Source organism: Drosophila biarmipes, chromosome 2R (assembly GCF_025231255.1).
Source record: "Drosophila biarmipes strain raj3 chromosome 2R, RU_DBia_V1.1, whole genome shotgun sequence".
Lineage (NCBI taxonomy): Eukaryota > Metazoa > Arthropoda > Insecta > Diptera > Drosophilidae > Drosophila > Drosophila biarmipes.
This window is the reverse complement of record NC_066615.1, coordinates 2,610,313-2,628,882: the sequence shown is the minus strand read 5'-3', so window position 1 is coordinate 2,628,882 and position 18,570 is coordinate 2,610,313. Positions and strand designations below refer to the sequence as shown.

Here is an 18,570-nt window from a genome sequence, read left to right as displayed (position 1 = left end):
CGGAATGTCCGTTTTTTTCCCAGAGCAAAGGAAAAGGAAATTTTTTCGAAGTCTCCTCGGATTTCCCCTGGTTCTTATACTCATTTGTTGTATGGCCTGTCCTCTGCAAGAGACACGTCCCAGGGAAATTCTCTATTTTTCCATGGACTTTCACCTGCAAGGGACACCTTCCAGGGAAATCCCTTCGAGAATTCTCGATTTTTCCATGGACTTTCACCTGCAAGGTACAAGTCCCAGGGAAATCCCTTCGGAAATTCTCAATTTTTCCATGGACTTTACATATTCATTTACTTTTCACTATATTTTATTTAAATTGTATCATTTAAATCTATGTGTTTTTTTAGATAATTTGTTTTTAATGTTTTTCATAGCTTTCCCTGGATATCGCTCCTGAAAAAAATAATGTGTGTTTAAAAAAATGTGTTTTACTTGTTTACTTGTATATTTACCTTTTCAAACTGTGTAAAACCCGTTGAGGGATTTCATCACGCCACTTTCGGGTAACGGAACTAGAATCTTCTGGGTTATGTTTTAAAATCTATAAAAAAAAAATGTCAAAAAGAGAAGTTCTTTAAACGTGGATCGACACACAATATCTTCAACTTAAGGAAGCACTAACCTGACTTAATTTTTTTTCAAAAAATATCACTTTTATTAATAAATTAAAATGTATCGCAGCGCACAATTTAAACAGCCGCTGCTTCTCTTTTCATAAATCAAACAGAATTCACTAGGTCTTCTTTTTCTTTTGGTTTCTTTCTGAACATAACGGAGAGACGCAAAAAAAAGGACCAGCCGAAGGTTGCTCTCTGAGCGCCGCGGGCAGCCAGATTATAAGACACAGAAAGGGAGGGTAATTTCTACGCTGCTCCGAATTCTCTGCTGACGTCGACAGCAGCAGACAGTTTTGGGCAGAAAAAAAAAACAAAACAGCTTTTGGCGCTCGGACATGTCTCGGCGACGGCACTGCAGAGCTGAAAGGCAGTTTTAGGCAGAAAAAAAACGAAATAACTTTTTGGGCTCGGACATGTCCCGGCGACCGGACTGCGGCTCAACCTAACAAAAACGGGCCCAAAAGAAATATACTATTTTCAGATCATAATTTTTTGGGGGTTGATAAATGTGGTAATATCTGCGTATAAATTAACGGTCACACTAGCTTGAATACAAACCGAAAAGAGTAAACAATAAATAAAATGGATATTGATATTGTTTTTACAGCATTAGTTGTCATGGACGAACACAATAAGTAGCGACGTAGATATTGTTAAGTTCGTCCGTATTTCGCCCAACGTCTTGGGAAATGACGAATTTCAACAGATGTAGTATATGCCAACAAAAAAAATAGACTACATTATAAATATGTCGGAAAAGACCGAACTTGCGTCGGGAATGGAGGTGTCTCATTCTTTTCTGCCATATCAAGTTTAGAGTAGCACTGCAAGTCACCTGTGTTGTTCTGCTCTCCGCCTTTGCGAACTGACTGGCTCGCAAGCCCGCGATCTCATTCTTCTTCTCCTCTTTTGTCCTATTCTTTGCTACAACTGTACTAAGAGTAGAACAACTACAGGCGCCATCAAACGATGCTCTCCTTGTATAACAAAATTATCTCTCTCTCTTTTGATGCAACGAAAAATTGACATGATTTCAAATTCAAATCTTCTTTGTTCAATAATTTCAGTTAAATTCAAAATGATGATATCGAGCCACGACACGGCCGTCCTGACGATCACGCAACCTCGCGGGTTAAGTCTCTATTCACAACTCAACAGCAGATTTCTTGCATTGTTTTTATTCTCAACTTTCTGTTGTCTCAACTTAACATTGTTTCCTTTCTTAAGGTTTAAGTTGGTATAACCTTAACATTACTCTTCACTATACAGTCATAAACCAAACATAAATGTAATAGGAATTCACAAAAAAAAAATTAGTTTAACGAACTAGTGTAGCGCTCCATGCCTTGCTCAATATCTCTTTCTCATGCTCATGTTGCGCACCCTTCAACGCTCTCTCGCACAATCTGCGTCATGGTGCCACTGGACCCAAATAGCCCCCGCCACACAGTTACTGCGCAGCTAACTGCGTGGTGCGGCTATAACCTTGTAAATGTTTTACACTGAGTCTATGGTATCTATGACTGCCCCAGCCGGCGATCTCTCGTATTCTTTTGCGTCCACCTCCTCAGTCATGGCACGCAACTGCTCATGGGCATACATGTATGTCCTCTTACTTACGTAAGGATATCGGTCACCATAAAGACTTTCTTTGTTTAGTGCCGTTGTATCTTGTATCTTATTATCTTAGCCTTATTTTTATCGAATCGTTGCTTATCATATTCGGCAGCCTTTTTAATATTCTGTAGTGCATTCGATCTTACACTGTCGATATCTATTTCTATTTCTTCTACCAACGGCATCAGGCCCATTGGTCTAGCTTTCTTACCAATTAAAAGTTCTAATGGACTTGTTTTCGTAACTCTACTGGCCGTACAATTCATTGCCAACTGAACCTCCTTCAAGGCTTCTTGCCAGGATCGCTCACTTGTCTCTACCGGTGTCATGGTACTCATTACGCGCTTCACCTGCCCATTGGAAAGGCTAGCGCCGGTTGCGATTAGGTGTAAGTATTTTTTGTGTAGCACAGAACTGCCTAAAATCGTTACTGGCAAAACTGCGGCCCTGGTCGGCAATTATACGACTTGGTACCCCAAACGTACAGATAGTTGATTTTAACGCCTCAATGCAGCTGTTCGTGTCAAGGCCAAGGGAGTGATGAAAATGAATGTATTTAGTGAAGGCATCTATTTGCACTAACACATATTCGTTGACGTCATTCTTACCACTCAGCTTGCCCCTGATGTCCATGTGCACTGTATGCCAAGGTACACTGACTTTTGGTATGGGATTTGGAAGTTGATTTGGAAAGCTTGCATGTGATTGTCTACAAATTTTCGTAAATATTTAGACATACTCTGAAACCAATACCTTGTGTGTATACCTTGTGTAAAGTTTTTCGCAGCCCAAGTGCTAGTGCCTCATGCACGTGATTGATTACGGACCATTTAAACGCTCATTGGATTACCGGCAGACATCGATTTCTTCCATTTCTTTGTAATTTCCAGTATAACATTCCAGATCGCAACTCATCCGTTTTCGCATCTTCTAACTTTAGTTCATTGTTTTGCATCTTTGATACTAGTTCGAAAATTTCGGAATCTCGATGCTGTCCAGCAAGCAGCTAGTCTCGGATATATTTGCTAGATCTGTTCGCACTTATGTTGTTTTTGTAGTCTGCTTAACAATTGGTAATGGCTTGCGTGAGAGGAAATCTACATGTGCCATGCTACTTCCCTTCCTATAAACTACCTTAAACTCAAAAGATTGAAGGTAAGCCCACCAACGATGGATCCTCGGCTAGCTTTAAGAGAGTTGCAGTCCGTGTACACCACGAATGGGCGGCCATGTAGATAATGGAGGAAATGTTTGACTGCATTGTAGACAGCCAACGTTTCCAACTCGTACGAGTGGTATCTTGTTTCTGCTCCCGTTGTGCACTTGCTATAGTACTCAATGACTCTAGGTTTACCGTTTACCTTGTGCATCAATATTGCACCACACCCATGTGCACTAGCCTCAGTGTGAAGCTCAACTGGAAACTGTGGATTATAGATGATAAGAACCGAATCGCTAACGCCACTCAAACATGCTGTTTTTTGAAGTTAATAAATATAAAGGTTTCATTAATTCGGAAAATCGTGGGACGACTTGTCGAAAATAGGATGTAAAGCCAATAAATTGCCTGAGCTGCGTAACTGACTGAGGGGCGGCAATGCGGCCAATGACTGAATTTTTGGAGGGTTTGGTCTTATTTCAATCATCTCAATTTTATATCCTAGATATTCTACACAAGGCTGTAAGAAAGAACAATTGTTTTTGTTGTAGAAAAATTCAGCACTTGATAGTCTTTGCAATACCTCCTTGAGCCTAGATAAAGCTTCCTCCTTTGTGTTAGCGACAATAAGGACAACGTCGATGTAAACAATTTCATATGAATAAGCCACTTCACCCAAGGCTCTCATGATGGCTCGCTGAAACACTGATGATGCGTTTTTTAAACCAAACGGCATGGCTATGAACTCGTATTGGCCATCTGTCGTGAGGATTGCAGTGCGTTGAATAGAGTCTGGGTGTATGGATATCTGGTAAAAGCCACTGGCCATTTCAGGCCTCGTGAAATTCTTGCTGCCACGCAATCTACCAATTTGATCTGAAATCAGAGGTAGTGGGTATTTATCTGAGACAGTATTTGCATTCAACTCCCTAAAATCAATACACAAACCATCACATTCATCCTTCTTCTTCACCAATATCATTGGACTCTCAAAAGGGGAGCAACTTGGTCAGCAGTTCCTGTATTTTATCCCTCACTAGCAATTTTTATTCCGTGCTGATCCTATATGGACGCCTCGTTACCGTTTTATTGACATCTATTAGACGGATTTCTAGTTCGTTTATTTGTTTATTTACGACTTGTCGTGCAACTTAAAAAAAAATGATAACAACAGCATTGAAGGAAATGCTGTTGGTGTTGTAAACAATATTCTACATTCAATATTTAGAAGTTCGTCAGTTTATTTAAATAATATACTGGTATCGCAAAGTGATAATAATTATCACTATAGAGCGTATTTGCAAACAATTTTAAACTATGGGAGTGACGCCTCTGAAAGTCACTTGGCCTCCCAAGGTTATTTTCCCAATTTTGGAAGAATAACAGCAGGGAAATATGTTTATCCGGACTCGAATGAAACCCTTAAAAATTTGTTTTAAAATAGTAACAAGGTTGAGTTATTCAGAAAAGTTCATGGAGATATTTTCAATCAAACAAAACTGCTTGTTAACAATGTTGATTTAAGAATCAATTTCAATATTGGAAAAACAGCGTTTTATTTAATGGAAACTGGTACTGAATTTTTTTAAGAACCGCTCATACTCAGGAAACCGAGGCTTAGACCCATTTTAATTTGAACATTTTATAATTCAACGCTTTAACCTATTGGTCAACGGAGTTCAAGTTCCTTCCCAGGCTCTGGAGTTCGATTACTCGAACGCTGAAAAGGTTCAAAGCTAAAGAGTTTATAATATTCTTTTTAGATCATGTGGAATTAAACATTACGATCGTGGACTACAAATTACCAAGGAAATGTTCGATTCAAACAGTTTTATATTAGCCCTTGACTTAACTGCTGATCAATCAAATTCAACTATATGTTCAAATTTAATCTCTGAAGGTACTATAAGAATCGAAGGAAGATTTTCGGAACCACTTGCTGAAGCAGTTACTTGCTTGGTATACTGTGAATACGATTCAATGATTGATATTGATAAGCATAGAAATATTCGTACGCTCTTTTAAAATGAATACTTTACAAATTGAACATTTTCTTTCTAAGCATTCAAAGACAAAATCTTTTTTTAAAGGAGTTTTTCCTTCTGATAGGTTACCAAAAACTATTTTAAAGTATCCCGCACTAATAATTGCGAATACCGACACTTCAGATCAACCTGGAACTCATTGGATTGCATTTTATTTTGATAGTCGTAGGTCAGCAAAATTTTTCAATTCATATGGTCAATATCCCCAGAAAACAAAATTTTTAAAATTTTAAAAAATACGCTTATAAATTTTTTTTTAATAAGCAACAACTGCAGGGATACTTTTCTAACACTTGCGGACGTTATTGTATGCTGTTCGGTCTTTTTAAAAATAAAAAAAAAAAATTATTTTTTTTTAAGAAAATTCAAGAAAAACGTCTTTTTATTTAATGATAAATTAATAATAAAAATGTTTAAAAACCATTTTAAAAAATAAAAACATATATATTTATGTAAAATTAATTCGTTTTATTTATGGTTTTGGAGCAATACGTTTGTTTAACTTATAATATTTAATCATTAGACTAAGGGCTTCCTCTTTCAGTGCAGGCAGCATATGACACTGACATGTGTCTGGTCCAGATGAGGCATCATCGTCGCTCCAGGGACAAAGTTTATAATGGAATCCAAACTTCGAATGGATCAACTCTTTTTCCTCTAAATCCTCCAAAGTAGCTTTTAGGAACTCCATCGTTTGTAGGTGTTGCTCGAAAAGCATGCCTTCAAATTGCATCAAGAATAGTTCTATCTGTTGAGCGTACATTTTTAAGGAAAACTATTTCTTTTTGTGACTGATTTAAGACTGTTGTTGGATTAAAAAACTCAGTTCTTTATATTGAAGAATCTTATTTACTTTACTTATTTACTGATAAAAATTCAATTTGAGCATAACTATATCTGTTCAGATCTTTTCCTTTATATACCATATAAGTTATTCCATTCTCATTTAATTTCCTAAATGGTGTCTTTGTAGAAAATTTGTTCACATAACTTTTAGGTAGAAATATCCAAACATCTTTATCGTCCTTATCAGTTAAATACAGAGCTATTTTAGTTCCATATGGTGTCTTTTTCAGCTTACATCCAGTGATCTTATACTCAAATCCAATATATAGATTTTCAATTTTTGTGTAGCCAATTACAGGCTTCACGTCATTTAAGGTCTCTAAGAAGTATCAAATTCAACAAAATTAGGTGATAAAGTATTTACTTTTAATTTATATGCATACCATTTTCGATCAGAGTAAGATTGGATTCGTCGTGCACTAGTACCTAACTGTTGTATACTAATTCTTTAACCAGAAATTACATGGTCTTTTATACTTGTCAAAAACTATACATTTCTATTAATTCATGTGGAGTCAATGAGATAACAATACTTCATTATATGTACCAAAATACTTATTCAAACTATGTAATACTTGAGAATATAAAGTCAGAAATACTTATCAGTATGTCTAAGCTATATAAAGTTAGTATATATAACGTAATAAAAGTTAGTATATATAACGTAAGAATTGTCCCTCAAATGCTATATAAGATACATTTTTTATAGAAAAGCCAGTTTATTTTTAAAAACATCGAAATGGTGAAGTACCATTGCGAGATGTGTTCAGAAACAAAATTTTTTACTACTCGCAGCGGCCTAAAAGCGCACAACTTCGCCTATCAGAAATCAAAATCCTCCTTTTATTATTGTTATTTCTGTCCTAAAGTACGGAAAATTTGGTTGCGATACGACTTTAATATGCATCGTCTATTGGTTCACAACGCAAGTATTTGTAAGGCAAAGAAAAATTGTTCAATAAATAAAAAACAATTATAAGCCCTCAGTTTTAAAATAGTTTTTACTTTATTTTTCTTCATGCATCGTGTATTTATAATTAAAAAGTTAAGAATCTAGGTCAAATAAAACATCTAGTAATGCGTCGTCATCTCCATCATCCAGCAAAGTTAAATAATGGTTAGTCGGTGCCGGTTGAGGTCCCATAAGTTCTTCAAAGATATGGTCGTCGTTAGGAAAAACCTCATCTTCGTCCAATTGAAATTCCTGTGCACACTGAAATACATCTTCACCTTCTTCGTGTGTGATAAGGGATTCCAAGAAAGCCTGCGTAGTAGTCCCTAATGGAAACTGGCTCCACTCAAGAGACTCCAATCCTGGGTCCCTATTTTGGGTCGACGATGCAGCCGCTTGAAATACGCTTTGCAGAAGGCGATCAACCGAATCTTCTGCTTCGGAAACCTGCACAAGTTCCAGATCCGAGTTTTCGATTATTTCAAGATCAGAATCTCGCGTGGGTGGTAATTCCAGGTTGTCAATCTCAACCTCGTTTTCCGAATCGATAAATTCTACGGTTAAATCCATAGGTATGCAGTACTAAGGCATTTGAAGAACTGATCCTGAGCAATTTGAGTGGTGTCATTTTTATAGTCCAGAATGTTCACATAACAGGTTGACATCTACAGGGAGTGCATACAGGCATGTTGTACTCCTAGAACCAATCCGATTGGTTCTCGAACATAAGGAGCAGCCCAATACCCCAGAAGAATGGTTATTAGAAGGAAAACGAACACAAGGATTGATAACAAGTTACCGGGGGTGAACGTGGTGTAGGAGGGGTCTGGATGTAGGTAAATATCGAAGGTGTGAAACTTCGACATAGGTTAAGGAAAGGCAATCTCTGTGTAAGCAAGATATGAATGGTCAGTTAAGGTCGGGCCAGCATTGGCATAAGATGTCGCGATGAAACCATTCGAATTTCCTAAGCCTTAAGCTAAGAGTAGCTATTAAAAGCGGTTGCGGAGGTTTTTTAGGCGGTTTTAAATGTATTTTGTATGAGTTGTTTTTAATTGCAAGCGTTTACTCATCCCATAATCAGTGTGTTTGGTATTCCACGGATCACTCCTGTTTTATTGCATTTCAAATATTGTGACCCCTCGTTATCTTCTGAGAATGAGCAGGAGAAAGTGAACGTGCGTATCCACGAACCCGAATCTCACCTCCTACCCTCGAGTCCTTGCTCATGGCTGCCTGTGCGCGAAGGTGTGAAATTGGAATTTTGTGAGTTCAAAATGTGCAGTTCTTATTTTAGAACAGAGAAAATTAATTCTTATTGGGAACACTTTTCAGGGTTTATATCTAAAGGCCACCCAATAATATTTATGTGTAGGATAAGAAGTTTAGTTTTAAGAATTTCTTAAAACGGTGCACAGCTATAAGACGTAGTTTTCCGATTCGGCTGGAAAACTGCAAAAGAAAAAAGACTTTTGAAAAAGTTTCGTCTTTAAAACAGAGAGACTAGTTTTCGTAGAAACGGACGGACAGACGAACGAACAGACGAACGGGCAGACGGACGTACGGACAGATGGACATAGCTAGATCGACTCGTCTAGTGGATCAAGGATATGTATACTTTATAGGGTCGAAATCGTCTCCTACACTGCGTTCCTAACTTCTGACTGAAATCGTAATACCCTCTCAAAGGGAATATAAATGACATATAACCAAAATTATATTTTACATTTATATTTTTGCGAAACGCTTACACTGTACTGAGCTTGTGCTTTTCCTTTTTCTTAAATAAGCGCTGAGCCTGTGCTGAACCTGTGCTTTATCTTCTGTTTAAAAAAGCTCTTAAGAGGATGCTTTAAAAAGCACTGAATCTGTGCTTATTGTTGAGCACTGCTGTCATTTTCAAACAAATTGAGTACTGAATGAGTACTCAGTGATGAGCGCTTTGTAGAGAGTCAATTTAAAAACTTATCATAAATTACAAAAATTAATAATAAATGCAAATTAAAAAAATTATCCTCGAAGGACCGCGATTTTTAAGAACTTTCGTACAAAACGAACTTGGCGATCACCTATGGTGTCCGGAATGTCCGTTTTTTTCCCAGAGCAAAGGAAAAGGAAATTTTTTCGAAGTCTCCTCGGATTTCCCCTGGTTCTTATACTCATTTGTTGTATGGCCTGTCCTCTGCAAGAGACACGTCCCAGGGAAATTCTCTATTTTTCCATGGACTTTCACCTGCAAGGGACACCTTCCAGGGAAATCCCTTCGAGAATTCTCGATTTTTCCATGGACTTTCACCTGCAAGGTACAAGTCCCAGGGAAATCCCTTCGGAAATTCTCAATTTTTCCATGGACTTTACATATTCATTTACTTTTCACTATATTTTATTTAAATTGTATCATTTAAATCTATGTGTTTTTTTAGATAATTTGTTTTTAATGTTTTTCATAGCTTTCCCTGGATATCGCTCCTGAAAAAAATAATGTGTGTTTAAAAAAATGTGTTTTACTTGTTTACTTGTATATTTACCTTTTCAAACTGTGTAAAACCCGTTGAGGGATTTCATCACGCCACTTTCGGGTAACGGAACTAGAATCTTCTGGGTTATGTTTTAAAATCTATAAAAAAAAAATGTCAAAAAGAGAAGTTCTTTAAACGTGGATCGACACACAATATCTTCAACTTAAGGAAGCACTAACCTGACTTAATTTTTTTTCATAAAATATCACTTTTATTAATAAATTAAAATGTATCGCAGCGCACAATTTAAACAGCCGCTGCTTCTCTTTTCATAAATCAAACAGAATTCACTAGGTCTTCTTTTTCTTTTGGTTTCGTTCTGAACATAACGGAGAGACGCAAAAAAAAGGACCAGCCGAAGGTTGCTCTCTGAGCGCCGCGGGCAGCCAGATTATAAGACACAGAAAGGGAGGGTAATTTCTACGCTGCTCCGAATTCTCTGCTGACGTCGACAGCAGCAGACAGTTTTGGGCAGAAAAAAAAAAAAACAAAACAGCTTTTGGCGCTCGGACATGTCTCGGCGACGGCACTGCAGAGCTGAAAGGCAGTTTTAGGCAGAAAAAAAACGAAATAACTTTTTGGGCTCGGACATGTCCCGGCGACCGGACTGCGGCTCAACCTAACAAAAACCGGCCCAAAAGAAATATACTATTTTCAGATCATAATTTTTTGGGGGTTGATAAATGTGGTAATATCTGCGTATAAATTAACGGTCACACTAGCTTGAATACAAACCGAAAAGAGTAAACAATAAATAAAATGGATATTGATATTGTTTTTACAGCATTAGTTGTCATGGACGAACACAATAAGTAGCGACGTAGATATTGTTAAGTTCGTCCGTATTTCGCCCAACGTCTTGGGAAATGACGAATTTCAACAGATGTAGTATATGCCAACAAAAAAAATAGACTACATTATAAATATGTCGGAAAAGACCGAACTTGCGTCGGGAATGGAGGTGTCTCATTCTTTTCTGCCATATCAAGTTTAGAGTAGCACTGCAAGTCACCTGTGTTGTTCTGCTCTCCGCCTTCGCGAACTGACTGGCTCGCAAGCCCGCGATCTCATTCTTCTTCTCCTCTTTTGTCCTATTCTTTGCTACAACTGTACTAAGAGTAGAACAACTACAGGCGCCATCAAACGATGCTCTCCTTGTATAACAAAATTATCTCTCTCTCTTTTGATGCAACGAAAAATTGACATGATTTCAAATTCAAATCTTCTTTGTTCAATAATTTCAGTTAAATTCAAAATGATGATATCGAGCCACGACACGGCCGTCCTGACGATCACGCAACCTCGCGGGTTAAGTCTCTATTCACAACTCAACAGCAGATTTCTTGCATTGTTTTTATTCTCAACTTTCTGTTGTCTCAACTTAACATTGTTTCCTTTCTTAAGGTTTAAGTTGGTATAACCTTAACATTACTCTTCACTATACAGTCATAAACCAAACATAAATGTAATAGGAATTCACAAAAAAAAAATTAGTTTAACGAACTAGTGTAGCGCTCCATGCCTTGCTCAATATCTCTTTCTCATGCTCATGTTGCGCACCCTTCAACGCTCTCTCGCACAATCTGCGTCATGGTGCCACTGGACCCAAATAGCCCCCGCCACACACTAACTGCGTGGTGCGGCTATAACCTTGTAAATGTTTTACACTGAGTCTATGGTATCTATGACTGCCCCAGCCGGCGATCTCTCGTATTCTTTTGCGTCCACCTCCTCAGTCATGGCACGCAACTGCTCATGGGCATACATGTATGTCCTCTTACTTACGTAAGGATATCGGTCACCATAAAGACTTTCTTTGTTTAGTGCCGTTGTATCTTGTATCTTATTATCTTAGCCTTATTTTTATCGAATCGTTGCTTATCATATTCGGCAGCCTTTTTAATATTCTGTAGTGCATTCGATCTTACACTGTCGATATCTATTTCTATTTCTTCTACCAACGGCATCAGGCCCATTGGTCTAGCTTTCTTACCAATTAAAAGTTCTAATGGACTTGTCTTCGTAACTCTACTGGCCGTACAATTCATTGCCAACTGAACCTCCTTCAAGGCTTCTTGCCAGGATCGCTCACTTGTCTCTACCGGTGTCATGGTACTCATTACGCGCTTCACCTGCCCATTGGAAAGGCTAGCGCCGGTTGCGATTAGGTGTAAGTATTTTTTGTGTAGCACAGAACTGCCTAAAATCGTTACTGGCAAAACTGCGGCCCTGGTCGGCAATTATACGACTTGGTACCCCAAACGTACAGATAGTTGATTTTAACGCCTCAATGCAGCTGTTCGTGTCAAGGCCAAGGGAGTGATGAAAATGAATGTATTTAGTGAAGGCATCTATTTGCACTAACACATATTCGTTGACGTCATTCTTACCACTCAGCTTGCCCCTGATGTCCATGTGCACTGTATGCCAAGGTACACTGACTTTTGGTATGGGATTTGGAAGTTGATTTGGAAAGCTTGCATGTGATTGTCTACAAATTTTCGTAAATATTTAGACATACTCTGAAACCAATACCTTGTGTGTATACCTTGTGTAAAGTTTTTCGCAGCCCAAGTGCTAGTGCCTCATGCACGTGATTGATTACGGACCATTTAAACGCTCATTGGATTACCGGCAGACATCGATTTCTTCCATTTCTTTGTAATTTCCAGTATAACATTCCAGATCGCAACTCATCCGTTTTCGCATCTTCTAACTTTAGTTCATTGTTTTGCATCTTTGATACTAGTTCGAAAATTTCGGAATCTCGATGCTGTCCAGCAAGCAGCTAGTCTCGGATATATTTGCTAGATCTGTTCGCACTTATGTTGTTTTTGTAGTCTGCTTAACAATTGGTAATGGCTTGCGTGAGAGGAAATCTACATGTGCCATGCTACTTCCCTTCCTATAAACTACCTTAAACTCAAAAGATTGAAGGTAAGCCCACCAACGATGGATCCTCGGCTAGCTTTAAGAGAGTTGCAGTCCGTGTACACCACGAATGGGCGGCCATGTAGATAATGGAGGAAATGTTTGACTGCATTGTAGACAGCCAACGTTTCCAACTCGTACGAGTGGTATCTTGTTTCTGCTCCCGTTGTGCACTTGCTATAGTACTCAATGACTCTAGGTTTACCGTTTACCTTGTGCATCAATATTGCACCACACCCATGTGCACTAGCCTCAGTGTGAAGCTCAACTGGAAACTGTGGATTATAGATGATAAGAACCGAATCGCTAACGCCACTCAAACATGCTGTTTTTTGAAGTTAATAAATATAAAGGTTTCATTAATTCGGAAAATCGTGGGACGACTTGTCGAAAATAGGATGTAAAGCCAATAAATTGCCTGAGCTGCGTAACTGACTGAGGGGCGGCAATGCGGCCAATGACTGAATTTTTGGAGGGTTTGGTCTTATTTCAATCATCTCAATTTTATATCCTAGATATTCTACACAAGGCTGTAAGAAAGAACAATTGTTTTTGTTGTAGAAAAATTCAGCACTTGATAGTCTTTGCAATACCTCCTTGAGCCTAGATAAAGCTTCCTCCTTTGTGTTAGCGACAATAAGGACAACGTCGATGTAAACAATTTCATATGAATAAGCCACTTCACCCAAGGCTCTCATGATGGCTCGCTGAAACACTGATGATGCGTTTTTTAAACCAAACGGCATGGCTATGAACTCGTATTGGCCATCTGTCGTGAGGATTGCAGTGCGTTGAATAGAGTCTGGGTGTATGGATATCTGGTAAAAGCCACTGGCCATTTCAAGCCTCGTGAAATTCTTGCTGCCACGCAATCTACCAATTTGATCTGAAATCAGAGGTAGTGGGTATTTATCTGAGACAGTATTTGCATTCAACTCCCTAAAATCAATACACAAACCATCACATTCATCCTTCTTCTTCACCAATATCATTGGACTCTCAAAAGGGGAGCAACTTGGTCAGCAGTTCCTGTATTTTATCCCTCACTAGCAATTTTTATTCCGTGCTGATCCTATATGGACGCCTCGTTACCGTTTTATTGACATCTATTAGACGGATTTCTAGTTCGTTTATTTGTTTATTTACGACTTGTCGTGCAACTTAAAAAAAAATGATAACAACAGCATTGAAGGAAATGCTGTTGGTGTTGTAAACAATATTCTACATTCAATATTTAGAAGTTCGTCAGTTTATTTAAATAATATACTGGTATCGCAAAGTGATAATAATTATCACTATAGAGCGTATTTGCAAACAATTTTAAACTATGGGAGTGACGCCTCTGAAAGTCACTTGGCCTCCCAAGGTTATTTTCCCAATTTTGGAAGAATAACAGCAGGGAAATATGTTTATCCGGACTCGAATGAAACCCTTAAAAATTTGTTTTAAAATAGTAACAAGGTTGAGTTATTCAGAAAAGTTCATGGAGATATTTTCAATCAAACAAAACTGCTTGTTAACAATGTTGATTTAAGAATCAATTTCAATATTGGAAAAACAGCGTTTTATTTAATGGAAACTGGTACTGAATTTTTTTAAGAACCGCTCATACTCAGGAAACCGAGGCTTAGACCCATTTTAATTTGAACATTTTATAATTCAACGCTTTAACCTATTGGTCAACGGAGTTCAAGTTCCTTCCCAGGCTCTGGAGTTCGATTACTCGAACGCTGAAAAGGTTCAAAGCTAAAGAGTTTATAATATTCTTTTTAGATCATGTGGAATTAAACATTACGATCGTGGACTACAAATTACCAAGGAAATGTTCGATTCAAACAGTTTTATATTAGCCCTTGACTTAACTGCTGATCAATCAAATTCAACTATATGTTCAAATTTAATCTCTGAAGGTACTATAAGAATCGAAGGAAGATTTTCGGAACCACTTGCTGAAGCAGTTACTTGCTTGGTATACTGTGAATACGATTCAATGATTGATATTGATAAGCATAGAAATATTCGTACGCTCTTTTAAAATGAATACTTTACAAATTGAACATTTTCTTTCTAAGCATTCAAAGACAAAATCTTTTTTTAAAGGAGTTTTTCCTTCTGATAGGTTACCAAAAACTATTTTAAAGTATCCCGCACTAATAATTGCGAATACCGACACTTCAGATCAACCTGGAACTCATTGGATTGCATTTTATTTTGATAGTCGTAGGTCAGCAAAATTTTTCAATTCATATGGTCAATAACCCCAGAAAACAAAATTTTTAAAATTTTAAAAAATACGCTTATAAATTTTTTTTAATAAGCAACAACTGCAGGGATACTTTTCTAACACTTGCGGACGTTATTGTATGCTGTTCGGTCTTTTTTTTTAAGAAAATTCAAGAAAAACGTCTTTTTATTTAATGATAAATTAATAATAAAAATGTTTAAAAACCATTTTAAAAAATAAAAACATATATATTTATGTAAAATTAATTCGTTTTATTTATGGTTTTGGAGCAATACGTTTGTTTAACTTATAATATTTAATCATTAGACTAAGGGCTTCCTCTTTCAGTGCAGGCAGCATATGACACTGACATGTGTCTGGTCCAGATGAGGCATCATCGTCGCTCCAGGGACAAAGTTTATAATGGAATCCAAACTTCGAATGGATCAACTCTTTTTCCTCTAAATCCTCCAAAGTAGCTTTTAGGAACTCCATCGTTTGTAGGTGTTGCTCGAAAAGCATGCCTTCAAATTGCATCAAGAATAGTTCTATCTGTTGAGCGTACATTTTTAAGGAAAACTATTTCTTTTTGTGACTGATTTAAGACTGTTGTTGGATTAAAAAACTCAGTTCTTTATATTGAAGAATCTTATTTACTTTACTTATTTACTGATAAAAATTCAATTTGAGCACAACTATATCTGTTCAGATCTTTTCCTTTATATACCATATGAGTTATTCCATTCTCATTTAATTTCCTAAATGGTGTCTTTGTAGAAAATTTGTTCACATAACTTTTAGGTAGAAATATCCAAACATCTTTATCGTCCTTATCAGTTAAATACAGAGCTATTTTAGTTCCATATGGTGTCTTTTTCAGCTTACATCCAGTGATCTTATACTCAAATCCAATATATAGATTTTCAATTTTTGTGTAGCCAATTACAGGCTTCACGTCATTTAAGGTCTCTAAGAAGTATCAAATTCAACAAAATTAGGTGATAAAGTATTTACTTTTAATTTATATGCATACCATTTTCGATCAGAGTAAGATTGGATTCGTCGTGCACTAGTACCTAACTGTTGTATACTAATTCTTTAACCAGAAATTACATGGTCTTTTATACTTGTCAAAAACTATACATTTCTATTAATTCATGTGGAGTCAATGAGATAACAATACTTCATTATATGTACCAAAATACTTATTCAAACTATGTAATACTTGAGAATATAAAGTCAGAAATACTTATCAGTATGTCTAAGCTATATAAAGTTAGTATATATAACGTAATAAAAGTTAGTATATATAACGTAAGAATTGTCCCTCAAATGCTATATAAGATACATTTTTTATAGAAAAGTCAGTTTATTTTTAAAAACATCGAAATGGTGAAGTACCATTGCGAGATGTGTTCAGAAACAAAATTTTTTACTACTCGCAGCGGCCTAAAAGCGCACAACTTCGCCTATCAGAAATCAAAATCCTCCTTTTATTATTGTTATTTCTGTCCTAAAGTACGGAAAATTTGGTTGCGATACGACTTTAATATGCATCGTCTATTGGTTCACAACGCAAGTATTTGTAAGGCAAAGAAAAATTGTTCAATAAATAAAAAACAATTATAAGCCCTCAGTTTTAAAATAGTTTTTACTTTATTTTTCTTCATGCATCGTGTATTTATAATTAAAAAGTTAAGAATCTAGGTCAAATAAAACATCTAGTAATGCGTCGTCATCTCCATCATCCAGCAAAGTTAAATAATGGTTAGTCGGTGCCGGTTGAGGTCCCATAAGTTCTTCAAAGATATGGTCGTCGTTAGGAAAAACCTCATCTTCGTCCAATTGAAATTCCTGTGCACACTGAAATACATCTTCACCTTCTTCGTGTGTGATAAGGGATTCCAAGAAAGCCTGCGTAGTAGTCCCTAATGGAAACTGGCTCCACTCAAGAGACTCCAATCCTGGGTCCCTATTTTGGGTCGACGATGCAGCCGCTTGAAATACGCTTTGTAGAAGGCGATCAACCGAATCTTCTGCTTCGGAAACCTGCACAAGTTCCAGATCCGAGTTTTCGATTATTTCAAGATCAGAATCTCGCGTGGGTGGTAATTCCAGGTTGTCAATCTCAACCTCGTTTTCCGAATCGATAAATTCTACGGTTAAATCCATAGGTATGCAGTACTAAGGCATTTGAAGAACTGATCCTGAGCAATTTGAGTGGTGTCATTTTTATAGTCCAGAATGTTCACATAACAGGTTGACATCTACAGGGAGTGCATACAGGCATGTTGTACTCCTAGAACCAATCCGATTGGTTCTCGAACATAAGGAGCAGCCCAATACCCCAGAAGAATGGTTATTAGAAGGAAAACGAACACAAGGATTGATAACAAGTTACCGGGGGTGAACGTGGTGTAGGAGGGGTCTGGATGTAGGTAAATATCGAAGGTGTGAAACTTCGACATAGGTTAAGGAAAGGCAATCTCTGTGTAAGCAAGATATGAATGGTCAGTTAAGGTCGGGCCAGCATTGGCATAAGATGTCGCGATGAAACCATTCGAATTTCCTAAGCCTTAAGCTAAGAGTAGCTATTAAAAGCGGTTGCGGAGGTTTTTTAGGCGGTTTTAAATGTATTTTGTATGAGTTGTTTTTAATTGCAAGCGTTTACTCATCCCATAATCAGTGTGTTTGGTATTCCACGGATCACTCCTGTTTTATTGCATTTCAAATATTGTGACCCCTCGTTATCTTCTGAGAATGAGCAGGAGAAAGTGAACGTGCGTATCCACGAACCCGAATCTCACCTCCTACCCTCGAGTCCTTGCTCATGGCTGCCTGTGCGCGAAGGTGTGAAATTGGAATTTTGTGAGTTCAAAATGTGCAGTTCTTATTTTAGAACAGAGAAAATTAATTCTTATTGGGAACACTTTTCAGGGTTTATATCTAAAGGCCACCCAATAATATTTATGTGTAGGATAAGAAGTTTAGTTTTAAGAATTTCTTAAAACGGTGCACAGCTATAAGACGTAGTTTTCCGATTCGGCTGGAAAACTGCAAAAGAAAAAAGACTTTTGAAAAAGTTTCGTCTTTAAAACAGAGAGACTAGTTTTCGTAGAAACGGACGGACAGACGAACGAACAGACGAACGGGCAGACGGACGTACGGACAGATGGACATAGCTAGATCGACTCGTCTAGTGGATCAAGGATATGTATACTTTATAGGGTCGAAATCGTCTCCTACACTGCGTTCCTAACTTCTGACTGAAATCGTAATACCCTCTCAAAGGGAATATAAATGACATATAACCAAAATTATATTTTACATTTATATTTTTGCGAAACGCTTACACTGTACTGAGCTTGTGCTTTTCCTTTTTCTTAAATAAGCGCTGAGCCTGTGCTGAACCTGTGCTTTATCTTCTGTTTAAAAAAGCTCTTAAGAGGATGCTTTAAAAAGCACTGAATCTGTGCTTATTGTTGAGCACTGCTGTCATTTTCAAACAAATTGAGTACTGAATGAGTACTCAGTGATGAGCGCTTTGTAGAGAGTCAATTTAAAAACTTATCATAAATTACAAAAATTAATAATAAATGCAAATTAAAAAAATTATCCTCGAAGGACCGCGATTTTTAAGAACTTTCGTACAAAACGAACTTG

The 18,570-nt window shown here is 37.2% G+C and overlaps 2 long non-coding RNA genes across 8 annotated transcripts; both read right to left on the bottom strand.

The window, feature by feature from the left end:
- Nucleotides 1–286: 286 nt before the first annotated feature.
- LOC127011040 (uncharacterized) lies at nt 287–1,503 on the bottom strand. Of its 4 annotated transcripts, none has more exons than XR_007764060.1 (3): nt 1,450–1,503; nt 450–538; nt 287–390 (listed from the first exon to the last, which is right to left on the bottom strand). It is a non-coding gene; the product is annotated as an uncharacterized LOC127011040 (long non-coding RNA). The 4 variants fall into 4 exon arrangements; XR_007764063.1 differs by lacking the exon at nt 1,450–1,503 and adding an exon at nt 1,382–1,400; XR_007764062.1 differs by lacking the exon at nt 1,450–1,503 and adding an exon at nt 1,173–1,363.
- Nucleotides 1,504–9,598: 8,095 nt separating this feature from the next.
- LOC127011039 (uncharacterized) lies at nt 9,599–11,024 on the bottom strand. 4 transcript variants are annotated; one of them, XR_007764056.1, is made up of 3 exons: nt 10,765–11,024; nt 9,762–9,850; nt 9,599–9,702 (listed from the first exon to the last, which is right to left on the bottom strand). It is a non-coding gene; the product is annotated as an uncharacterized LOC127011039 (long non-coding RNA). The 4 variants fall into 4 exon arrangements; XR_007764059.1 differs by lacking the exon at nt 10,765–11,024 and adding an exon at nt 10,697–10,717; XR_007764058.1 differs by lacking the exon at nt 10,765–11,024 and adding an exon at nt 10,488–10,685.
- Nucleotides 11,025–18,570: the final 7,546 nt, after the last annotated feature.